Source organism: Ooceraea biroi, chromosome 8 (assembly GCF_003672135.1).
Source record: "Ooceraea biroi isolate clonal line C1 chromosome 8, Obir_v5.4, whole genome shotgun sequence".
Classification (NCBI taxonomy): Eukaryota; Metazoa; Arthropoda; class Insecta; order Hymenoptera; family Formicidae; genus Ooceraea; species Ooceraea biroi.
In genome coordinates, this window is record NC_039513.1 from 5,873,350 (window position 1) to 5,898,440 (window position 25,091).

The window sequence follows — 25,091 nt, forward strand, 5'->3', positions numbered from 1 at the left end:
GAGCTGGCAATAGTTAGGTCCCGCGGTACGGCCAGATAACGGATATCTAGCGGACGTTGAAAAATCAAGATGAGATGGCATATCGCTCAAAATTATTAGCTATTTAAAAAAGGAATCACCAATGTGAACGAGTCGATGAAAATATTAGAAGTTCAAATGATAACAAAATAAAAATCTAGTAGGTCCAACCGTAGTAGGCCAACCGTTACAATTCCCAATCAATGTCTAATGTTTTTTTTTACGGTGGATACTTTTTTATTAACTTAAACTCTGATCTGAGAGTTTTAAACATCTAAAATAGCTTTAAATATATTTGCACCTTCTTCGCCAAACTTTTGGATCAAAAATATCCATTTAACAGATCGATATGTTGAATATTCTTTTTATTCATATATAAATTTTTTGTAGAAAAAATCGTTTTTACATCTTTATGTGATATCTTGATTTTTACTTCCTTTATCTTTATTTTTTCGATATTTCTTTTATCGAACAAGTGGTTTAATTCTATGACGTTTTGTGATTTGCTTTAGAGCATCTGCTTTGGAATATGATCGTATATCCCTTGGATTGAGCTTATAATTGAGTGAGCTAGAGTAATTCATACTCGATAGTATTGACCCCATTTCGCTTCTATACAGGCTATTCCGTCAATATTAAGTAGACTGCCAATATAAATGCATAGAACATCTTTCTCATCACATATCGCGGACTTAATTGTTCAAATATTATTTTATTTATTCATGTCTATATATACGTATGTATATAGACATGAATAGACTCAAATTTTAATAAAATTCTTCAGCATGATAACATTTGAAGAGAAAAAATAGAGTTCATTAATATTAACACATTGTTATTAATTACCAAGGTTGTTAATTACCATATATGCATAAATCTATTATAGCATTATGTTACATCGCTTGAATGATCTATAAATAAGACTTGGATACAATAGCTAAAGTCTACACAAGGAAATAACAAAACTATTCCTTTTTCTCGAACAATAGTTGCGATATATGATTGTCGGGAACAATCGGATGTTCTTTTGAACATCTCATACGAGTATGTCACGAATGTCAAGAATTCCTCGTCTGTAACGGACGCATATTGAGAACATGCTCTTGAATAAAGTATAGTTAGAATGTAAATGCAATAGTCGAGTGGAGGATAATGTTGCATTGTTCTAGTGTTCTATCAATGTATGAATGTAACACAACGCGATGCCATTATAAAACAATTAATAGTAAAATCAGGTCAAAATCACTTAGAAAATTCATGGCAAATTTAACATGTGGAATATGATATAAACGTACGAAGATTCGTAGTAAATATCGAAGAAATATCTCTTTCCATAAAAGAATACGATCTCAAAAACACAAAATAGGGTTCTAGAACATATTTCAGAAATACTTTATTTCACATATATATTGTTCACGTTGTTAAAACTTGATTTACCTCTGATTTAAACATTTTGAAAACACAATTGTTCATCATGTTTTAATCTAATATTATATTTCAACAAATGTAAACATCAGAATTGTTGCAACCCTAAAATTGAAAACGCAGTGTCACACAATGCCAGCAGATCTCGATATTTTGTAGAAAGGACTCATTGCCTATTATTACAAAGCCTGTAATCCTGCCTTGTTTTCTCTCGTATACGAGAAGTAAGGGTTCGAATTGTTTGGCACGTGTTACAAACCCTTTGATGCAATTGAATCTAGCTTACTTGATTACACATGATCCACACGGTCAAATAAGTACTGATCAATCAAAGTGATTTTAAGTGACGAATTCCTAGCATCAAGAATTTCTAGGATTCTATTATATGATATGCGAAACTTTTAACGAATAATGGAAAGGTATGTTTTCAGTAAACGATTTATTTGAAGACTCATCAGTGCAGTTTCAGAGAACTTCAGTTTTCAAAATAGAAATTCATCTCGATCTAACTTTCTGTGCAGCAAAAGTGCTCGCTAGAGATTGCAAGAGTTCATCGAAGTTTCGTCTACAAATACGATATGCTCGGCGATGCAATTGCAACGATTTACATATATGCATATACACGAATATCGCAGTAAATTGATGGAAAACAAGATTGTAATTGAGAATCAGTTATCAAACATCACTATTAAACGATTAAGTTTAAGCCACTTGCATGCTATTCCAACAGTTTTGATGACACATTTCCATTGTTTCTTTATGTTCAAAAAGGATGAATTCCGAATGAAGAATTCGAAGAATGAATAGCGACATTGAACTTTATGCTTCGTAAAAATAAAGAGAAATAAAAGATAAATAAAGAAGAATGTTAATTATACGGCTGATCGAACTACAGTTGCTTATCGTCCTAAAACAACGCAACCGAGTGCGATACGAACTCTTTACGCGTTCTCTACGAGCCTCGACAAGGTGCATGCCAATGAGTTGCAACAAAGGCTAGTGCCACACTATCCTGCATACACTGAGTACGCAATTGTGACCCGCGCGTTAAAGTCGAGTATATTCAGCAGAGTTACGATAAAGTTCGTACATAGAACGCGTGAATGAGGCAGTTAATGACAATCGCTATTCGTGACTGCGATATTTTGCTAGAAAATTGTACGATATTATATATAATAGAAGGTACAGAAACCTTACATGTCGAGTTACGAGATGAGAACCGATAGACATGGTGAGTTGCGCACGATTAGTTGGAACTGTTTAAAATAGAAAGATATATGCGTAAACGTAACTCCTAACTCGTCTGTGATTAATGGCCTAAATATTCAAACAACGATATGACAAACTACTTTGGTAGAAACCAATTTGTGCGCAAACATGTTTTGACTATGTACAGAGGCAGCATCGTTGCCTGTTCCTGAAACGACGTTGATATGACGTAAATATAATGACAAAGATTATTATATATATGAACTTTCTTATGAGAAGCTTCTTCTATAAGAGTTGTTGTCATTAAAATGAGCTTTTAACATTTACGCGACCTATAATTATATATATCTATAATTTGGATAATCGTATTTTTAATTAATATTGCTATATCTAATATTAATATTGTCTATCGTACACAGGATCTTAATGTTATCTTAAAAATGATGTATAATATATTCTCTCTAGACATATTTTTTTATTTAATCATATGTTTGTCAAATGTTTCTTTAATCATATATTATTTCTCTTCTGCTGTCAGATTTTATTATACACATGAAAATTTAATATTTTTCTAGAAAAAAACATAGCGTAATCAATAATTAAATTTAATCAAGTAAGCTAGATCTAATCGCCCGTCAGACTTTATTTGTTACAAATCGCTGAACCTTTCACACATTATATGAATACGTGCTGAATCGTAATAAAGATGCTGAATCGCTGATGATGCGACTTTTCCTTTGGGAGCGCGTAACCGAATCAGTCTTGGAACAAAATAACGTACTATCATTCGACGTGTTTTCTGCCACGTCGCTTCGGCAAAAAGAAAAAAGAAGAAAGAAGAAAGCATACTCAATAAATCGATAAAAGACGCATTGTGTTTCACGTATTCGTCATACGCGACTTTAGCAATATTTTCCATCTTGTTTGATCGAATTTGCATTTTAATGTAAGTCGGTGACTACTGATGCCTGGAGTTTGTACGTCGCAAAACAGTTAACGCCACACGTTGGTTGGCTTTTCTGTCGTAATTCAATTATACGACACCGTTAGTTAGTTACGCGACTGTGTTCGCAGGTAATGTATTTATTTTAGACGAGTAACAGTGCGCGAAAGTATGCTAATACTACTGTCTTAAATAAAAGAATGCATTGTTTATTGCTCGAATAGCATTCAACTGCATACACTTATAAAAGTAATGGCTTTTCGATTCCATCATTGATCCAGAAAAATATCATACTTATTTTAAAAACTGTCTTCGAAAAGTTGAGAATGCAATAGTTAAAATAATCTCTTTCATTATACTTATTAATCTTTCTTATTTTCAGAAAATGCTTTAATGTTTTAAAACAAAAAGAAGCTGATTTTCAATTATTCTCCTTTTTATCATTGTCGCGAAACTTGCTTATGAAAAAGTGATATTCCCTCAGGAAATCAAACAACTGAATCAAAGTGATGTCATTTACAATTCCCTAAAACAAAGAAGAGAAAGAAGAAATACTCGTAGCCCTGCCATTTATTTATGCGTGAGCGATATTATAACAGGCCACAAAGAGAAAATGTGTTCTGGACAGCTGAATAATAACATATAGGTATACGATAGACACATTGATGCGCAACGATAATGAAAAATAAATGCGGAAATACATTCGCCTTTGATTACTACAAAGTCCGATATTAAATATTAAACCTAACAGTACATTTGTAATTAATTATTTATAATGTAATATTATTGAGCATGCATAATCTGTAAAATATCATGATTTTCATTGACAAGTGACACAAATACTTTCGTTTGATATTAAATTGATCGAATAATAATTATTGAAATAGAAGTGTTTACAGTATTATATATATATATGTGTGTGTATCCGATATAAATCTGCAAGTTATTTTATTTAATTTTGTTGTTGCCAATTATTTAATCGAGTACGGTATAATATATATAATAAAATTAATACATTTTATTGTTATCGTCTATTGCAGTTCTTTCGCTAAAACCGACAATTGCGTGTTTCGTGACGTATCGTGCAGCGTACGGTAGTTGAGGCGTGACATTCAGCAATTAACCGTATTGCTAGCCGTCATTATTCAGTGTAGATATCAACGACGCTTGCCACACACGGAGGACGCCTATTGATGCGTGAATTCAGAGAATTAAAAATCGCGGCAATACAATATCGATGAAATATCGATGAAAGAGTAACAATCAAAGTTTGCAAATGTGTGACTTTTATTATACGAAAATGCATGTAACTGAAACATAAAAACACGTTGCTGCAAACAGATTGGTAAAATGTAAAATAATATTTTATAAACGAAACAATGTGCATGCGTGTGCGCATCAATATCTAAATTTTCAATATTTTCAAGTTTTCAATCAAGATAATCGCACACACACAATTCACACACGCACATATACACATCGCTCTCTAAGTTTTATAAAACTCAAATATATATAGCTCGAGTGTACCAATCGTTCACAAAGTTATAAATAGTTTGCATCATAGCAATGGAAAAGTTAAAACGATAATTTCGATCTACCATTCTGATTTCTGATTTACCATCATGGTGACCCATCAAAAACGTTTACGAGTGATTGTGAGATGAATATCCCAATAATCTACTTACTAGTCTTTATATTATGAAACATTGTTCGTAGCATGTATTCTTAGTAAACAAATCGCGCAAGTTGGATTTTGTCTCTCTTCAGCAAACAACGTACGTGTACTGAGCTTAAAAGGTTCGACCAATATAGTACCTTAAGCAGATACTGCTAGTATACTGTCGAACGTGCGAAGAATATGCACGTATACATTAGATTGGAGGTGCATTTAGAGAACTTCGTTCAGATGCGGCGACATGCAATCTCAAATGTGAAATAAAACTAACTACTGTACAAAGCTAATTATCAGTGGAATATATGCTCGTACGGATTTCCTGTAAACAAAATGAACGCCGCAGATGATCGTCACGCCAAATGGTGGCAAATTATTTCACATTAAATCGACGGACGAATGTACCGTGTCACTGTTTTACGACAGACTGAATCGGATAAATTGCATCACTGCTGCTGCTGCTGCTACTTAGAACAACAATTGTAATAATTGCACTTGCAATCATGTTCCAAATAAAACTGCGAATGGTTACGTCATCGCTGCAAGCCGGAATTCTAAGCACTTTTTATTACAACCGCGTATTACGTTACGTCTATTTCCAGATTTGAAAATAAACGCGACGCATGATTCACGAAAGGTCTAAAGATATATCGAGTAAACGCAAACAATTCCAACGTGTATGCACAAATTAGCTGATTGGCATAGCACGTGGAGATGTTTTGAATAGAAGTTGAAGCGAATTAAGCATTATGTGGCGTAATTATAACTGCAATAACCAACGAATGCGATGCTATGCCAAATGAAGGCACAGAAATGCATATTACGGTATAGAAAATTACTTCAGAAAAGAGCTCCTACAATCTCTCTATGCCTTAGTTATAATGGCCACGAGTGCAAAGAAAGTTACGTTAAACCAATATGATCTACAATATTCATAACCATTTAAATGATTAATAAAATTTATATCTTCAAAATCGAATTTTTTTCAGATCTTTTATTTTCAGTTTTGTACGGGAAAACTCGATGTTATGACTTACGATATGAAATTAAACATCAATAGTCAAAAAAGCAAATTATAGACAAAGAAAATCAGTTTTATTACAAATAATAAATACAAAAGATTTATCTGACGTGACAGAATTGCAAATCTATTTTTTATCTTTATAGCGCATACAAGAGAGATGAGGTGTTTGCAAAATTCATAGGGTCTATAACTGGAAATTTAAAATACAGAAAAGACCGTTCGCATAATAAAGAATGCGGAACATGTAGAGCTTTACATAAAAGAAAAGAGATTTAAATGGGACACGCGAAACCATCTTCGATCCCGTAACAATTGTGCATGAAGCGTATCTAAAAAAGTAAAACGGTACAGATTCACGCAGAAAGCAATTAACGCGTACAATCGTTGCCGGAGAAAAAAATCAAATTGTTTCATTCAACTACCCGATGATGAAAACTCTTTATTAATGGAAAACTTCCTCTCCAACTTCACGTTAGAATTTCTTGGACTTATTTAATATTAATGCTAATGCGTAATTTCTTGAAATAATAGTTCTTTAAACTGTAATCTGCAGAAACAAAACTATGCAAAATTTAAATAGTGATGCTACAAAATATACTTGTGTTGTAAATGAACATGTTATTTTTTTACTTTCTTTTTATTAATGTTGGCGTGCGAATACGTACGTTTCTTGTTTTACACAAAATATGACTACTTCATGTCTAGAATGTATCGAAATGTCAATATGTGGATGTAAATCTTTCATTCCTACACCGCATAAAACGTTCGTGCAGAAAACAAAACATAAACCGTTCAAGAATTTGAGTACTATTAAGAGTTATCACTGTACTGTAACTTTTATAAATTACACAGAAATTACTTTAACACACGTTAAAGTAAGAGCTTTTTCCACTAAATTACACGATTTATTTAGGTATTATCCGAAAATAAATTGCGTTATGTATTATACGCTTTATACGCGAAATACTTTTACAAGAATATGCTTGTTTATTCTAAAACACGACATACGATTGACAGCCAAGCTCATGCGTGTCCGCAATATGTTATAAATAAATAAGAATAAATAATGCCATAATTCGTGTCCGATTTAATAGCCAATGAAATCATAAAAGTGAAGAAAAAGATATTATTGCAAAGCTTCAATAGGCTACATCAACATTACACAAATCCTAGGATAGTGTCACATATTTTCATATTACCATACACATATTTCTACGCCTTGTTAAATCACAGACTTGCTATGTAATAACGGTCACGCGACGCTTTTACGTTATTAGAAACCTAACTCATTGCGCAATTTTTTATGTCCCATTCTGATTCTAAATGCATTTGCGTCTTATCATACTCGTTTGCGTTATTTCATTCTCGGATACTTTGAGAAATACTTCCAAGACGTATACTTAAGTAACAAACTGCTAACAGCAATATTGTACAACGGAGCAATCTCGTTACAGCATAATGGATCCTCAAGATCTTGTCTCTCGCGATTAAATTGGACGAAATATAAATGTGTAATAAAATCGTCCAATAAAATGACAATCAGATTATTTCGCGCAGATGACCAATACTTAGCTTCTTAATCTAATTTTAATTTTGAAGAAAGTAATCATGCCTTTATGAAGCCATAGGATTATAAAGCACTTATAAAAGTCAATAAGAATCATAAAATAAATATATATAATTAAAAAAAGTTATTTAAGATGTAAGAAACCGTTATTAATCGTTAAAATGACCAAAATGTTATTGTATCATTTATAGAAACTCATTGAAATGTGCCAAAATGTAAAGGGAGCAATAAAATGAGTAAAATTGCATTTCAACGTACTATCAGAAGCTGTCAAATTAAAGATATTATATAATTTCCCAGAAAAAGCTACAAGTTGATTTGCTTTCAGACAATCATGCGTCAATAACATTCCGTTTATATTTGTTTCCATATTTATCCAAGAGAAAGTACAATGAAAAGGATCGATTTTCGACATCCATCCATCCATCGTGGCTCGTTTCGAAGATTCGCAACGCGTAATGGAGCATTGACGCATCGAAACAGTAGATATCGCCAATTCTATAGAATAGAAGAGAATACCATACTTTTTCACAATAACGACGTAATCGGTACCATGAAAACTCGAACGGTTCGCCATCACGTGATATATCGCTAACGATATTTTTCATGGGTAATCCGCAAACGACGAAACATAATTCACTTTGCAAAAAAGATAGAGAACTGACGAACTATCTTTAAAGACGATATAATAAGTGTGTTTCCCTTGCAACGAATGAATCGTGACTAAAGCTCAAAGCAATGCTTGATACTTTCTTTGCGCATTAGCAGAGAAAGATTAAAAACAAAGTATAATTTACAGACGTTCCTAAAGGAAACAGGTATAATAATTATAAGCTGCGTAATGAAAATGTGTATTCATACAGAATTTATCAATGAAAGAGATTCTGCTTTCGAGGTACCAAATAACATCCGCTAACAAAATGTGTCGTGAATCACAAATATCTCTGCAAAAAGCTATCATCTCTTTTGATTTTGTAATATGCGTTTTGTACATAAAATTCTGTCATATCAGATGTCTATAAAATAAAACTCTCATAACGAGATTTGTTGGAATTTCTATTAGATATCCGTATCGATTTATAAATAACTCGATATAATTTCAATATAATAAACACGGTTTGAATAAAATCAACTGTTGCATTTATTACAAAAATTATATTTTTCTGTATTTCGACATATTAAATCTCTCGCGGCGTCATTGTCACGAAATTCAGCGACATTGTTACAAATTTGATACGCGACTATATGTATATAGTGCAAAATTACAATTCGCAGTTATTCGCTACGAAATACGGAATAGAGCCGTCACGTTGGCAGATGATGTTGCAACACATATTCGTGTCACTATTTTCTCGGAATAAATAATTGAAGTTCAAATGAAAACTTTTCAACACCGACGGTTTCCCGAGTTCAAACAATTGTTTGACCGTTTGTTTGTTACGAGTAAATCTCTTTCCCGAGAAAAGTTACACGAATTAAGACACTTCCTCACTTTCGAATGCCGATTGCATTCTGCTCGAAACTTATAAATAAATCTTTCGCGGGTTCGGGAAACGACCAGAAAACGTGAATTACAGACCATTTCTCGATGAAAATGGTCAGCTGTTTTTGCTGACCATCGTGTACCTGCCAACAATGAGACTGCTTGGGGGAACATCATTTTCTAACAGAAAGATGGATGGACGGATGAAAGAGAACATGAAACACAAACATGGCCGTTTGAATCACAATCGATTTTACAGATCGAGTCGATGACCAGGATATACGTGTATGATAGCCTACAAAATAAATAAATATAACTTTGAAAAGTGATAAAAGAATTTTTTTCTATATAAAAATTTGGGAATATTGACTTTCTCTCTCTCTCTCCCCCTCTCTCGCCCCCCTCTCTCTCTCTCAGTCTTATATTATGTATAATGTATGATTTTTAGCGTAAAATACCCAAATTACTTTCATCATATAAATTTGTTCACATACATATTAAATCTCATTGAATTCTTTAAAGCTAACCGAATCAAATTTTAATTTAACGTCAGCGAAACAAAATTTCAACGCTCGAATTTTTCGTAACAATATGTTCGATAATTACTTCAATTTCTCATGTTACATAAATACAACCGATATATGTAAAAAATTGCTAATAAAAGTGCGAAACGCAATCGTTTTCGAATAACAGCGCTCCAACGTTATAACGAGCATAATTCATTGCATTTCAACTTGCAAGTTATCATGTTGTCGCAGTCGCGGCGATGCTACGCGCCATTATAAAATAGAGTTCTTGTTTCATTACCGCGCAGGAAGAAAATAAACGAGAAAAAGAAGTCGCATTTCCACGCAGGCAAAGTAGAAAGAAGAGCGAAACTTTGACCACTGCTCGCAAGAACTTTTTCCAGTTTGTCCTGTGCTTGAATCAAGAAAAGCAAAAATTCTCAATCGCTGCCGTAATATATAAAAAAAATCATAAAACGATAAAAAGGCTATTACTGCTAAACACTGGCAAGCACAGATATGCATCTACAATGTAATCATGTACATTACCTGCAAATTTCTAGACACACTATTATGAATAAAACAAAACGAAAATTTTTTAAAAACGTTTCCTCACAAAAGAAATAAATTTCAGAATTTACATCAACTAACAAGACTACATAAAATTTCATGAACTCGTAATAGACATTGCCGGATTCTCAATTGCATCATATAAAATCGGGAATATGAAAAAGATTTCTAATACTTTTTTTGCATTTTTCTACATTGCCATCTGACTAATTTCGTTTATTCTGAAACAATTTTTTCGCTTTGACTGTTCAAAGGGAGAAGCGATCTGACTTCAAAAAGCTGTACAGAGTAAACTTTTTCCAATATTATTCGGCTACTGGTAACGATGTATTAAATTTCTTAATTCTGATAGCACCGTGGTAAACTTTTTAAAGATTTTACACAAACTAAGAAAACCAGAATTTTTAAATGATCTTTTAATTATATTTTTTAATTATCTATTTAATTAATCTAAATATAATTGTCAGAAAAGAAAATACATAAATGTAATCCAATAAACGCAAATTCTACAATTCAATGTAATTTGCAAAGGAGACAAACTCTCGAAATTTAATCTTTTAATTATTTAATCTTTTTATTTGCTTATATATATATATATATATATATACACTATTTTGCACTTAAAAGGCTAACCTTTTCCTTCAAGAAATTTAGGTAGAAAGTAAAAGCAACAGGAGGGTTAAATAACGGATAAAAAATAAAAAATAAAATTCTATTTTTTATATTAAAATAGTATATCTAAAAAAAAGGTAGTAAAACCGCAAACAACCGCAGCTTCAGAAAATTTGAGAAACTATATTTGTGATATTGTTGGGCTCTTGAAATGCGTCAAGATCGATCTTGTCACTCGCTCCTAACGTGGAAAAAACAATAACGACAGTCGACGGGGATACGATCCCCATTAATAAAGTGTCAGAAATAATAGAGATAGAGATTTTCCTCCAAAACCATGTTCATTTATGTGCTTTCGTGCCTTGAGACAGTTAGACCTCGAATTTTGTGTCTATCCCTGCAAATGCAATTACAGGTCCCGTTCTAAGTGCAAAATTTCAGATGAAAAGAATATAATAGAAAGAAACTTAATGGGATTAGATTTCGTACAACGACATCACGCACACAAAAAAATCTGCTAAAAAACATTAAATTTCGAAAGCAAGAATAATAGTACCGAATCGCCATTACGATTTCATAAAGATTCAAAAAATTTAATCACCAAGCCGGAAACCGTATCAGTATCTAACTAAGCGCTTTGTCCCTCCTACTTACAATGTACGTAATGCTCTTCCGGCCCGCACTTACGCGCAAATCCATTTCTAGAGACTGCGCAATTACACAAATTGTATCTCTTTTATCCCAAACGTTTGATTTGCTTGCCACACTATGTATTTCTGCAAAGGAAGCAATCAAGCCTTGCACTTCAATGTTCGGAAATCAAGTACTGCACATATCAAAAGATCATATCGTGATACGCTTACGACCGGTACGGTTTATGGCGAACGTAATATACTTGATTCTACGAGCACTGACAGTTACAGCACAATGCAAGTCCGTAGTCTCTTCTCGGTATCTTCGAAAAAAATGGAGCAACGATATCCTTTTTAACGCCGCACCTCGATTTATTTTGCCCGATTGTCTACCGCGCTGACTTTTTCCGCTTCTACTAGGCGTCACGCTGTCGCTGGTATTTCGCGTGCAGATCACTATGAATATCAAATAAAACAATATCGTACTACTCTAGAAAAGTAATTCGTCGAAATTGCATAAATGTATTTATTCCCGTACTTATCGGCGAAATCATTTCCAATTGCTGAACACGGAGAAGCGCAATCTAATAAATTTTAGGAGACCACTTCGTGTGAGAATCTTCGGCATTTATACCAATTTCGCGCGCAAATTGCATTAGCCTCGCTCAGTACTCTCGATCGAAGCGATCGTTTTAATCTTCACAATCGTCCCAGTCAACGACTCATCCCCAAGAAGTGTGTCCACGCGCTTTTCCCGCCGAACTTTTTTGCAGAATATATCATCATTCCGGAAAAAGGATAACAACTTCTCAATTTCAGCAATATGAAAGCAGTAACAATCATTCGAAACTTTTCCAAACAATGTCGATTTAGTAAACAAAACTTTGAAAACAATTTTATTTTAAAATGATTTTTAACCAAGCTTTCATATTGAAATCAAATCAAAATAAAAAAGAGCGATTTTCATATTCGGATCAGGTCAAACAGATCAGATTAATCAAATTCCCGAGTTTTGATAGGCACATTTAATATCAAATACGATACTAAATAAAGATGAAAATATTGACCGATCTGTAAAATAGGATCTGCATGTCATAGCAATAAATCTTCGGATCAAATAGCTATTTTTCGCCTCAGATACGGTTTTAGAAGCTAAAGTATGGATTTCCATATTTGTTGCGCATATCGTAACCCTACAGTAAGAAAGTTGGAAAATGGAAAAGTTTCCGATGCAGGAAAAAGTTGTCGATGTATAGACAAGGGCGCTACAATGTTTACACGTGATTTCTTGACTAACTAGTCGAGCACTTGGGATCTATTCACAGTGATTTCGCGTACCATCTAGCTCCCACACACGAAGGGATCTTAATTAACAAAACGGTACCGAGAGACCAAAATCAGGAGACGCGCACCACAAATCTCCATAAATGCACCAATCTCTCGCGAACAATAACCGATCCACTGAAATTATATCAATCACTTCGCGATATTGACGGATCAATGTTCGACACAGAAATCGAATCCAAAATGTCAAAACGCTCATGCGTGTCACGCATGTCGCAACGTTTACTACTCTTTCGGCCGCGGGCACAAACTGACGCGACAAGTTGCGCTCATGTCTCGCCTGTTTCACGTCACACCACTCGAATAAAGTGCGACCTGCCGGTCGGCCTCGCCGACAATCAGCAGGGTATAAGCGTGGCTCACAGGTGTAACACACCGGCGCGATCACATCCCGCGCGATTCCCGCAGGAAGGATAACCTGGGGAAAGTCCGCGTGTGGATTTCGGTGATAAAGCTCCGAAAACTGTACCGCGGCAGCGTTTACGCGCAACTATCGGCTCTTCGACAGGGAAACACGCGCGACGCTACGCGACGCACACGCATCAGCGGGCGTGCGTCGCGACGAGCGCGTGCGTCGGCTTTTCCGACGCGGATAGCGCGAGGAAGCCACCGGCGGACCCGCGGAGCGAAACGCGCGCGCGACCGTTCCGCAGGACCGTGGCAGTCACAACAAGACGCCAGGCTGCCCGCAGGGGTAGCACCACGAGGAGTGGCGGCTTCGTGTCATCGACTCCCCCGATTACAGCGACATCTTGGTGCCGGGAGATCTACCGCGAAGGTGTTCGGGGATTGTCAGGTGCTCCAGGTTTTATCAAGTAATCTTTCGGCGCTGACTGCGTCTTGCGACTGACTTGGAACGTTTTCGCGAACGACAGGGTTGATAGAGAGCAATTGTCGTCTGATAAGACGTAGAACTGGCTAAATAAAGATATTATTTGAGAAAGGGATGTTTATAGTTTCCGATTTCATGGAAAAATTTCATGCAAAAATATTTTATTTGATTTTACTCGAAAATACTCGGAGACAGTTACGGTTCCGCTAGGGACTAGCAGAGTTGCTTTATGATATTATATAGCAAAGGTTTTAAGAAAATTAATTTTTTTCAATGTGTTTTCTTTTCATGCATATTACGTCTTCTTGAGCGACAGTTATTTTGATCGATCGTATCATTCGCGAGCATTTCAACATGAACTAGGAGAGTGTCACCTGGTCATTGATATACCTGGTAGCGGGAGCCACCACCTCAAATAATGATATCGTACTATTTTTCACAGGTAAAATGAATATGTCATTATTTTTTCCGACTTCCTGATATTTATTGACTCGTGCTTATGGGCATGGATAACTTTTGCACTTTAAAACAAATTGATTTTATCAAAATCAATTTTTAGTGGACAGAAATGATAAGAAAAAATTGGAAATGTGTTAATTAAGAAACCATTTGTTGCAGAAATAAGTACGCGCAAAGCAAACATATCTACTGGGAAGATGATATAGATATTGAAGTTCCAGTATTTTAGAAATCTTCGCAATGCGATACATTGAAGATTAAATAAATGCATATTATTTTCCGATTTTATCACCACCTACTATCAATCACCATAGATTCATCATTAGTAACATTTTATATTTTCAAACGTTTATGACACTTCGTGGCAGTTACTCTGATTCATCTGCGAATAACTATGACATTAGAGAAAAAGCATCATCAGATATAGGAAGACACGATCAAATATCCCTTCATTTACGTAATAATAGTCTAATAACATAAATCATATGTTCCATACATGACGAGGAGAAACTAAATCACCATTAATAACAGGATTTCTGATTCCGATTACGATTTTATGTTATCTTCTGTCACACACGACACTGGTGATCAAGAATATCATCAAAATCAGAACGTTTATCGTTGTACCTCATCGTGCCACCCCACGTTTCCCATTTTTCTTATCATCACTTATTTGATATCTCCAGATAACCGACCAACCACTTTTATCTTTATTATTCAACAAAATAAAGAACGATAGTTTCCGCATCCTCGCGTATAGAGCTCTTTCTCTCTCTATTAGATACAATAAGTATAAATTGAGTTTACTCATACGTAGAATAAAGTACAGGTATATATGTGGGTGTGCCAAATTCAAACGTGTAAAGAGTAATTTTCTGCTCGAGTAAGAGCTACACGAGAGCATCTGTAGATATCGATGAAGGACAACCGATACAAGAGCAGCTCTTTTGGTACAAGGGACATCAATTTGTGCAGATCGATGAAACGCTATGTAGTAGACCTTGCAGTCGGTAACTATCCTGCTTTACGAGACGAGACTATCGATTTAACCCTACAAAATAGTTAATACATCAGAAAGCCTTGCACTATTCGCGAAAAAACATGCTGAATTACCGACAAACAGGACAGCCAAAATGAAAACTGAAAATGTCACGGTAGATAGATTAGCGAATCGGATAGATTCTCTCTTTTTGACGTCGATAAAGCGAAAGGATTCAAAAGCTAATAACGTAGCGCAGCGCGCACGAAATCACGAATGATAAGCAACGCAGGAATACCCGGTGATAAAATAACGTGATCGGCAGATTGAGATAAATTGATCAACTAAAGTTGATTGGAAAATCTTCCTAGATTGCATTTCGCTTCGTTTTTGTTTTTAGATTATGTTTCTTCACACAAACGTTTCAACTCACGAGCGTTTAGTTTTTCACGGCCACAAATTAAACGCGCTCGAATGGAACACGCAATTGCAATGATAAGGTAGATATGATAAGGATAATCGCAAACAACGCTAAATATGTAACACTTTACCCGGCTGATACACGATGTACTTAAACATATCATTTTCCCGTTATTTTTGTATAGAGCATAGTCGAGACATTAATTTATACGAATAATTTAATCATTATTAAGCCAGCTCTCTTTAATGGATCAGTCCCATTTACATTATCCGTTTGCAACTATCCCATTTACGCAGACTACGCGACGCATAATCGTTTCCATGAGCATGGAGATTTATGTTAACGTTCATGTGATGCAGAATCAAATTACCATGATAATAACATACACATGGTGCTGTTTTCTACTAGATCTGCGTGAATCTACGATGGTAAGAAGATTTAATTATTCACGCGACAAGGTGCATAGAAGAGAACTGGGAAACCATCCAAACTTGTCACGCTCCAATAACACCGTTAGTTCCAACGATAACTTTCAACACGTTAAATATTAAAATAGTGTATACAAAACAGCTACGAGTTATCATAGCGCATGGTTCTCATCCTTGAAAATTGGTAATTTTTCTTACAGCATCCAATCAATATTAAAATTCCGCGTATTTACTGCAAGAGTCTGGAGTAGTCACAATTATAATTTATTATACAGTCTCCTCGTTTATTTCCTCCTTTTTTAACGCAAACGTTTAGCTTTTCCGTTCTTCCAATTAGTTCCTATTATTGTTCATCGTACACAAGCGCAACACGAAGCGGCGATGAGATTTATCGTGCTTCCGAAACACACGCCAGTGCGAAAACAGAAATTACAGGAAACAGCGGGAAATTCTATTAGACTCACCTAAGTGCACGCCATTCCCCGTCTGTGGTTGTGGTTGGCGCGGATGTGCTCCTGCTAGGAAGACTCAGGCGAGGACCAATGCGGAGTGTCATAGGTCGCCTTCTCCGTGTGTAATCTGAAATAATCAAACGCTACAGAAAAATCTCCGGAGCGAGGTCGAGTATCTTCTCATGTTTCACGCGTAATCTGCCTGGCAACACCATGCCGCCAGCCGTGGCAGGTGTGTTTGTTAGAGAAAACATCAATTATTATTCCTCCCGCGCGATTAATTTCGATCTCGCCGCCCATATGCGATACACACCAATTCGTTTTCTTTTTTCGTGTAAAGTTAACTTGAAAAACAATATTGTTCAACAGTGATCGCATCAACAGTGAGGCCTGGCGAGATTCGGCTAAAAATTCTAAAACTGGCTAAGTTATCTCTGCTGCGGGAGCGGCGCGGGCAAGGAAAATGCTCCTTATAAAACTTGTTTGTTATTCACACGCGACACTTTGGCGAACAAACCAGACAAAAATAACTTTATCCACACTTACAAAAATGACTTTAACGTCATCTCGTAACTCGTTGCCAGAATCGGGACGTTACCGTTGATCACACGATCTGCAGATCTGCACACACCGCACACGGCTCGCGAGCCTCGCGCGAGAAGGACGGAAGCAAAAGAACGCGGCCGAAACGGTACGGGAATGGCCGAACGACGACGGAAGCGGCCGAACGGTAGATAGATCGCAACGAACGCGTATGGGCGCGAAACTTTTGGCGCGGACGATTTATTTAAAATAATCAGCAAATAAAGAACGGATATATATATCCTTAACAAGCTCATTATAGAATTTTGAAAACTGCTGTGATATTAGCGCTAAAGTTCCGAATTCTTTGAGAAATAAATAAAGCAAAAATAAATACAAATATGCACAAACTACAAACGACTTATATATAAAATTTTTGTTATCTTTGAAGTCAAGTTAGTTCGCATCGATAAGAATTTATTTAAATTCGCGCATGTAAAAGATCCTACAATTTTACTAATTTTGTTACTAATTTTCATACTTTTGTTCTTAATATCGATCATTACAAAAAGAAGTAATAAAAAAGAACGTTGGTTTTTTCGATCTATGTGTGACCGTTATACAACGTAATAGAGTTTTACCATTTGCGGAACAAAGCGAGTTCCGCCCATGAAGAACGTGTGGCGACAAGTAGTGTAACTGTGGATTTGTAGGGGTTGGCGGGGTGGTTTGACTTGGAGCCGATGTAGTAGTCCAAGGTTGTGCTGCATCTCGGACGACGTTTGTTTCCGTCGAGAGGACGGGGATCTCATTCGTCACCCGCACTTCTATTCCCACAGACTATCAACAAAAATAACAAAATTATTGAGACGCGAGGAAATAATGTTACATAGACTATTCTACTATATTTTCAAAACTGAATAATACTGCAAGCGACAGTAATAACACGCTTCTCAAAAATAAACTAAAAGCAAATATTATAGTAAGATAATAGTTATTGTATAAGAGATATCAATATTTCCAGAATTACATTAAGAAAACATCGACCGTGTTTTCAATAATATTAAGGAATAAAAAGCAACTACGTACAAGCAGCATCTCGCAACTAATGCCGGATACGTCTATGTCTAAAATTCAATTACCCACAAAGACAAATGTTTATAATATGTCGAAACGTTTAATCGAATTACAAATATTACTCCACGTCAGATAAAGTTAAAGCTATATCTATCTTATAGTACCTGTTGACTGTGCTTTGTAATGCGATCTATATATTTTCCTCTGGATGGGGTTGCACATCGAAATTCTCAACTAGATAGACGGCATACCGTTCTAGAATTCTGCGTATTTGCCAAATTATATAAAATGCCAAATATGAGGCAGATGTGAACTTCAACAGCATAGAGATACGTAAAATTTTGAAATAGAAAAGTATAGCAGAAAATTAAACATTTAGTAACATTATTTACATGTGGTTTAATAATATAAATTCTTTCTTTGAAGGATTTTCGAAAATTTTTCGAAACATTATATAACTTGAAGATCAATAAATAGTCTTATTAAATTTATGCCATTTCAAAATAAAGAGGAGCATCTGATTCCATATCAGAGTAACTGTAAAAATCAATTATATTGCGGGATTTTTACAGTTACTCTGATATGGTAATCAGATGCTCCTCTTTATTTTGAAAGGGCATGAATTTAATAAGATCCAGAAAAAATCGCACATGCTGTTAAAATAAAAAATTAGTCAAAGTATGTAGCAGTGACACGGTGCAAAATAATATTTTACACTTGCACATGACAAGTCACGAACGAGTCTCGGAAACATAAATCGTGTCTTATTTTCCTCTGTCTCTGTGTCGCATCCTCATAAATATCAGCGAGACATTTGACGTCGTCAGCTAATCGATAATTTCACATATGTTATATAGGCGTTATATGGGGGTATAATCCCATGTACATGCATACATAACACAAATTACTGTGCACAGGAATAATTGGAAGATAATTATTGCATGTTGAAGTAACCAATAAATTCCGAGCAAATTATCTAATTAATGAACACCTGCGTAGCAGTGGAAAAACGACTTCGTTATCGCAGGCGCCTTTCAAACAGTACAATGACAGAGCGCCGCATTTTTCGTTAAAAAGAACTAATAAATGAAATTATAAAGAATGAAATTTTTCTGTTAATCATATTTTTATGTTTCTCTCCGTTTCTTTCTCATGTGGAGTAGAATTCAACGCGAATCCAGTATTTGCTCGGCGTTTTACAAGTATTAAAATCTGTAAAGCTCCTATTAAATATGCAATGAAATTCCATTGTAACGAATACCCCAGCACAGCGTTTTTGTTGTAATGAAATTTCATTCAATATCTACTCAATGACTATATTAATCCTTCCAACATGCAATGAGATTCTGTAATTATTAAATAAAACAGTTAAACTCTCCCTAAGTTGTTTCTCGAAACATAACTCTATCTCAGAAATTGTTTGACCTTTTCAACAGTTTACGCATTACCATGGATTGTAGAATCATCGAACGATGCTGAAACTATGCGTTCACGTATCACAAATAAAAAGTACATTCACGATTACATGTACTGAAAGTGTGTGTGCGCGCACATGTGTGTGTGTATGAATGTTAACATATACTACTCTATAGAAAATTCTAGCTGCGTTGGGATTTAGTGTAACAATGCAATTTTTCGTACTACTACAATTTCTCACGTCAGTTGGCATTAATCTTACCATCGCGGCTGTAAATCTGTGTTGCATGTTTTTTTATTCAATGGAAACAAATCTCATAAGGTAAAAAACACGAATATTGATTGAACACCTGTAACTCCATTGATGTCTAGAAAACGCTTCCACAGGTATTTCTGTCAACAAACGGTATTCTTTTAAACACGAATTATCGTTGCATGCAAATTTTATTGTTAAAACAAACTTTTTGCGAAGCATTAACTTTTTGTGATTGCACTCGTTAAAACATTAAGCAAAATTAATAAAAAGTTGATATAATTCTTTAAGATTTTGTTATAAGATATTGTAAGTTAATATTCGTTGTTAATAATATTTAGTTTGATATCGAAGAGAGTTTGCGGCAATTAATAACTGAATAATAAAATTTGTTTCAATGTAAAATTAATTTATTGCGATCTACAATATCCTTAGATGCTTCTGCAAAACTTCATATATTGTTGCGATTGATAAAATATATTTACTCGTAAAATTTTCGCAACGTTAATTTCAATGAAAGACTTCTCAGAAGCAAACATAGGAACAATCCGTTAAAAGTGAAGAATGATGTTGCCAATGCTACTTAGAAGGTCAATATATCACATCACGTCCAATCACGAGATGACTTTTAGTAATACATCATCTGAAAAGCATCGTTTCCCTCATAGTACTTAATTCGCATTTTTTCCCCCTTCGAATCAAATAAACGCGCCGGGCAGACACTACTCGTTTATTTACCGCAGCAAATATTTATTTCCGACATTAAAGCTGCTCTATTGCCCCGTGGACCACAGAACGTAATTGCATATCGATCGAAGGGTTTCCTTCTCAACCGTGTTTTTTTCTTCACCATAGCCTCCACGGTCGTCTTTTCAGGCAAATCTTAATGCTCGCTTTTCCACTCTTACCGTTTATTCAGTCCCAGCCCAGAACCGATTATCTTTAATCACCATCATTTCCCGTAAACGGTATGGATTGATATCGCAATCCTGCATAAAATTTCGAAGGGGAGTAAATGATAGAAGAAATTTTAAAGCACATACCGAACATCACAATGATACTATAATTATATAATCTGTATTATGTATCCAGCGTCAATCTCAAAATGATTACGATACACAATATACAATCTGAAACTTTGTCACAAATCTCGTTCAAACTCGAAACAACCATTGATAAATAACCATTGATCAAAATCGGATTGCAGTGGCACTCAAAAATATCTGTGATATGGAGGTGCTTCAGAGTTGCAATGAAAAACTATCCATGAATTTTATTTGATTAAAATCTTATTTCAACTGCGTTGTGATAGGAATGAGATTTGTCGCTTATTACGCGGATATTAGATAGAGTGCTTAATCTGATAAAGAAACGTATATCCCCGCCAGCCGCTTAAAAAGATTCCAGCGAAATAGCTCTCGATGGAAAGAAATTAACGAAGGAAAACGTTGGTCGTAACTTTCAGGACGAAACTACAGAGCGGTGCATAATCGACTTCTTTCTCAGAACCTTTGTCGTACATGTAAAAGATACAACTCGCGCATTCGCGTTTGTGAAAAAAAGAATATTAAATTTTTCCTTGAAAGAATCGCTTTCTTAAAAATGTTCTCAGTGGCCAATTAATGGATCATAGATATTTAACATCTCGAACATGTTGCCTTCAACCGAAACTTTCAAGAAACAGATGATACCTACACGCTTCATCAAGATAATGATTGCAGCAAAATGCATTACTTGCTAAATATGACAGAAAAATGGAAAATAAAAAATACATGTGTTATATATCATTATATTATACTTGTTCATATACATTGTCCTACATACATTTGTGTAAATTAAAATTATACACAATTTGTGAGAATTGTGTAATATATCTGTGAAAATGAAATGATGAAAATGTATTTTACATAAACATAAAGATAAATTTCATATACTCATAATGGTCCAAGGAGAGAAGTTGAATAAAATGATAGCATATGAGATTATGTGTGCTTAAAAACAAAAATCGCTACATAAACACAAAAACAGGGGATTATCCGGCACGGCATTGTTTTTATAATAAAAACAATGCGATTGCATAAATGCCGTTCGCATGGCGACGTGGCTCGCAACGCGCTAGGATCTACAGGTGTTTGTGAAGCATATAGCGAAATTTCACCGGGTGTATTCAGTGGACACGTGCTCGTAGTCTTGTCTAAAAATCGATAAACTAGTAACATAAGCTATGATGCATACGTAATCACCCGTTATTTCCCGGCTGGTCAATAAAAGGTCGACCTCTTGTTATAAAATACCCTTCTTCCTCCGCGGGTGTATCTCTATTGATGCATACACTCCTTCTCTTTTATCTAAAGATATGCACCGTTTTTCACAGTAGATTTTCAAAAACTATTGCGATGTGCAATTGACGCATGCAATTCTTGAAACAAGTACATTATCAGAAAGATCGTATGCAGATTAAAATCAAGAAATATAAGAAATTGATAAAAAATTTTAGATCAATATTCATATTTAGTATCAAATGTAACTAAATCTAATGCAAAATAGAGAACATGAATACAGATCCAAATTTTCATCTAGATCATATGCCTTTTCGCAAAAGTTGAATTACACGTCAAGGAGTTGAATGTGTAACTGTCATTGTTATCAAAGACCCTTATCGAAATATACAATATAATTTTCATAGTTAAAATATTCAATTATATTCATATATATATATATAAGAACTTGAAAGGTATTCCGTTCCTTTAAAATTTGACCTGACGAAGTTGAATGCGAATACCGTATTTCAACGAGAATTCTCAAGAATCAACAATCTTACTTCCCCCTTCCCTACAAGCAAGAATAACAGCTAACACGTCGTCACCGGGTGTATCCAAAGCCGTTGGCACGAAGTCTCAAGGGAATAAGCTAAGATCCTAATATTCTCGCACGCACGCACACATCTCAACGAAATACGTTCTCCGTGCCGGCAAAGATAAATTGAACTGCTACATCTGACAGAATTCGATATCAGCACATGGGACATTGCGTGGATGTATTAAAACAACATCGATTGACGAACAAGAGCGATGTGATCTTCAAATAAGATGGTGTTGTATCCAACGCTATCCATCTTGTAATCGTATTTTTTAGAATTCGAATACTTAAGAAGTATACAAATGTTAAGTAATTCAATCTAACGATTTGTTATGTTTCTGATATCATGTTATAGGAATAATGTCTTTTCTTTTTCAAATTATATATATATATATATGTCAATATTTATCCGTTACTTAATTATTTCCTAAGGCCACTAATTTCCGTCAGGATATAGGAACGAAACCATATTGTATAATATCAAGTAGTTGATCCCCAATTACCATTAATCACCAATTACATCCTCCTTAGATCCTCCAAAAATCGAGGATATTTACTTCCTTTCGAGAACTCAATTTAATATGACTCACAGATGTATCCCCGAGAGAACGGATCGACTTCTGAAGAAAAAGCTCCCCTTCGATCTTTCAGCCCTTCCTTATTTCGTCAATAGAGCTGTTACGATAAGAAAACGGAACATTCCTCTCAGGAGTAGGTCTCCTACGGAGAGAAACACGTGGTCTGGTAGGTTGTCACAGGAGAGTGGAAGACCTCAATTCCTCGGATCTGGAAATACTCGCTCTTTGACCTCTGACATCGCGTATACAGCATCATTATCGCAACTTTTTAATTAAATACAGCGTCGCTCATATACGCGAATGATTATTGCGCGGAAAATCTTGTAACTCGCTGCAACCGAGAACGACCTTTGGCCTTCCGCTGCTCGGAAACCCGATACCTCATAAAGAAGCGACCCTTCAAGCGACGTGAGAAACGGTAACGATATAAAAAGTGGCAATCGTAAAAAGGCTGACGCATTTATCGGTGTTATATCCGCTTCGCTAGATTAATAATACGAGATTACATTGATTAAAAATACCTATAAACGGTCATAGAAATGACCATAATGACCATTGATAGCTATCATTAATGGTTTAATATTTAATGCACGCTCGAGTAAGGGTTTATACGAAGAAAAATAAGATGTGTCATGCTTTCCCACGTGCTTTTCTAGGCGAACTTTTCACATTCATCGGAACTCGACGGAACCCATCGAGACGAACTTCCTCTGACGTTCTCTCTCTCTCTCTTTCTCATCACGTAAATCCACTCTTCAAAGTGGAACGGTAAGTCACGTAATAACTCATTAAAGGCACTGACTATGTATTTATAGACATGTACGCGTGCGTAATATTACAGTAAAAAATATTAGAATAATATATAACTAGTGTATGGGCAAAGATAAATTGCTTTTAATATTAAAAGCTAGATAGAATGAGAAACGATAAAGATACGAGAATGATCTTTCTCCTTTAAGACATATTCAGATTTACAGAAAAAAAACTGCTCAACCTCAGTGCAATTAATTAAAGAGTAACATTAATAACTGTTTCACTGTAAATTTGTGTCAATGCAATAAATCGGATCGGCACAAATTAACGGCAAAAAGACGCGAAAGTGACGGCTATAATGACGGTGGTTTTGCTAAGATGTTCGGGAAGCTCTTTGAACCATAACTTCGCCGCAACAACTTGTTTTGGAACTTATCGTATACAGATAAGTTACACGCGGCTTTATCCATGCTCCGTGCCAGTTTACTGAGAAAACTCGGTAATATTGTGAGTCCTTATTACTCGAGTTGAGATCAAAAGTGCATACGCATTGCTTGTCGTGAAAAGTGACACGGTTTAGTTGATCACGATGAAATAACGCTTTGAGAAAGTTACTGTCACGTTCAAACGACGGCAAATGTGTCTCGACATTGTGAATACTTGTAATTTTGTTGCATGGAAAAAAGAGAGCTTTATTAAATTTTCAAGCGAACTCTTCCAATGTGACTAGAGGAAAATACAAGATGCACGATACATAGTGTAACGTTACAAGTGATAACATTGCGAATAAATAATGAAAGAACAATCCATCAAAATAACAGACTGTACTGCAATTTACTATTATTTAATACCTCTAAAAAATTGATTTATACAACTCTGAATAATTCCACAATCTTTATTGCAATCGAGAAAGGTCTCTGTTGATGCAACGAAACCTCATTTCATAATTATCACAATTTATTTCTGCCGCTATATAAAAAATTCTAATGCGATCGAGTTTATGACGTACTCATATTGCGCAAGCTATAAATGTAACATCAGTTTTCGTCTTTTTCAA

At 35.1% G+C, this 25,091-nt stretch overlaps 1 non-coding gene across 1 annotated transcript in view; it reads right to left on the reverse strand.

The window, feature by feature from the left end:
• Positions 1-25,091, reverse strand: part of LOC105279757 — a 50,840-nt gene that overhangs the window by 20,360 nt on the left and 5,389 nt on the right. Inside the window, exons 3-4 of the transcript XR_003406895.1 lie at positions 17,740-17,938; positions 16,589-16,703 (exon numbers count right to left, since the gene is read on the reverse strand). This is a non-coding gene — a transcript (uncharacterized LOC105279757). The remainder of the gene's footprint in view (positions 1-16,588; positions 16,704-17,739; positions 17,939-25,091) is intronic.